The sequence below is a fragment of the Echinops telfairi genome, unplaced genomic scaffold (genome assembly GCF_000313985.2).
Source record: "Echinops telfairi isolate 266 unplaced genomic scaffold, ASM31398v2 ScPeMD7_29;HRSCAF=101, whole genome shotgun sequence".
Classification (NCBI taxonomy): Eukaryota; Metazoa; Chordata; class Mammalia; order Afrosoricida; family Tenrecidae; genus Echinops; species Echinops telfairi.
In genome coordinates this window covers 1,146,507-1,148,492 of record NW_022103926.1, presented here as the reverse complement: position 1 = coordinate 1,148,492, position 1,986 = coordinate 1,146,507, and the positions used below count along the sequence as shown (strand labels likewise).

Here is a 1,986-nt window from a genome sequence, read left to right as displayed (position 1 = left end):
GGGTCCCAGCAAAATGGAATCCCTGACAAGTCGTCTGTTCTCCGTTGACAGCGATGTCACGGGTCCGGTTGTGAGGATTGCTCTCTCTGTCCATTGACTTGCAATCCACGTTGAAGGCTGCAGTCCTTTCATTTCCACCAGCAAGTGCTGTGCGTCTTCCTTGCTTCCAGTGAGCAAGGATGTGCTATCCACAAATGGCAGGTTGGTGATCCTTTGCCCACCTTCCTCCTCCTTCGTTTAATCTAGCTTCTTGGATCATTTGCTCAGCCTTCAGATTAAAGAAGCATGGTGAAAGGATACAACCATGATACACTTCTGTTTTTAAACCATGCAGTGTCCCCTGTCCTTAGGGAATCCTGAGATGAGGTATGTAGCTCCTCCATACCTGTTGTCTTAGACTGGCTTCTCTAACAAAGCAAAAACAGTGAAGCTTACATATGTATGCATAGAACAAGGTTTATGTCAGGGAAATAACTCACAGACTTGTAGAAAGTGGTTAAATTTCAAGCCCATGGTTCAGATGTCAGCCTGAAGGCTGCTCCGGACTCAGGGCCTGCAAGGGCTTGTGAACCCAAGATAGCAGAAAGATGTCAGGCTTCTGACTGCAGAGGTGAGCGAATCCAAGGTCACAGGCAAGGTGTGAGGGCTCCCAGGATTGACAGGCAATATGGCAGGTGGTGGGCTCAAGTCCAAAGAACCAGATCCAGGAAGCAGATGCAGGATCCAAACTAAGCAAGGAGCAACCAAGCTTTTCCAGGGCGTCCACTTATATTGGAAGCAGGCCACACCTGGGAAGATCTCATCATTGAGGATTACTGGATCTTAACTACCCAAACCACTGAAATCCCCGGCTCAGTCACGTTGACACATCTTTAATTGCCGTATCTATGTCTGCATGTCCTGTGTGTGCATGGGGTTCTCTTGTCCCTCCGTGGACCCAGTGTGGCCAGAGACCGTGTGTCAGAAAGGTCTGTCTGTGAGGGTGACTGGGCTGCTGCTAACCAGGCACGCGGCCCCCTCACCTCTCCTCCATCTTCTGGCCAGCCAAATCGGGTGACTTTCCAAGGTGGAGGAGGTTCCTACCTCAAGCTTGGCCCTGGCCTCATCCTACTTAGCTAGAATCTTCGAAACAAGCAAGACATCACCAGTTTACATGCCAGCCAGCCGAGGAACTGCCTGTGCCTGGCTTCGAGGAATTTTCTTTCTTTTCTTTTTGAGTTTAAATGCATTTTATTTTTAGACAACCTACACGACATGTTTTTCCTTAAAAAAAAAAAAAAAGCCTCCGCTCCAAATAAATCAGGGTCAACAGTAAACGAAGAGCTCACGATGACATCTGTTCCGTTTGTCTCGGTCCCGGTGTCCTGTGGGTGGACAGCAGCCCGTTGGGATGAGAGGCATCGGTCATAGGTTGCCCACCTTGTTAACCCGTCTCCATCTCTCAGCCATCCTGAAAGAAGATCATATATGGGGTCACACCATCCTCATGGTGGTCCAGCAGAGCAACCGGGCATCTGGATTCATGTTCTCACCAAGAAAGGACTGGTCATTTTTGAAATTTGCAAGAATGGACTTGATTTGTTCTGCAGCCCCTGTCATACAAGACTTCACTCTGGTTTCTGCTCTTCAAGGTTGCCTTTGATGGATTTCATGTAGTCCTTGATGTCCTTCTTGTAGGTTTCTTTTGTGAAGCTGGTCTCCTGCAAGTGATGGTTCATGACGATATGAACACCAGTGACCACGGTGCTTTCTGTCCCATCACCATCGGGGCCTTCAGCTGAGTCATTGTCACCGATGAGCGAGTCATCGATGTGACCTTTGGCCCTACGGACCATCTTCCCCTCCACTTCCAGACACAGCCCGTCTGCGATCTCCCGGATCTTGTAGATGTCGGAGAACATCTCATCATGGCTGATGAGGTCCCCGTAGATGATCATGATGGTGGCTGAAGAGAAACAGCTGAGGCACTAGCTTAGGAGGAGCCCA

General features: G+C 49.3%; 1 protein-coding gene and 1 pseudogene across 1 annotated transcript in view; one reads left to right on the top strand and one right to left on the bottom strand.

The window, feature by feature from the left end:
- Positions 1–1,986, top strand: part of HPS4 (HPS4 biogenesis of lysosomal organelles complex 3 subunit 2) — a 44,324-nt gene that overhangs the window by 28,647 nt on the left and 13,691 nt on the right. The gene's annotated exons all lie outside the window — the stretch shown is intronic.
- LOC101651532 lies at positions 1,424–1,937 on the bottom strand (annotated as a pseudogene).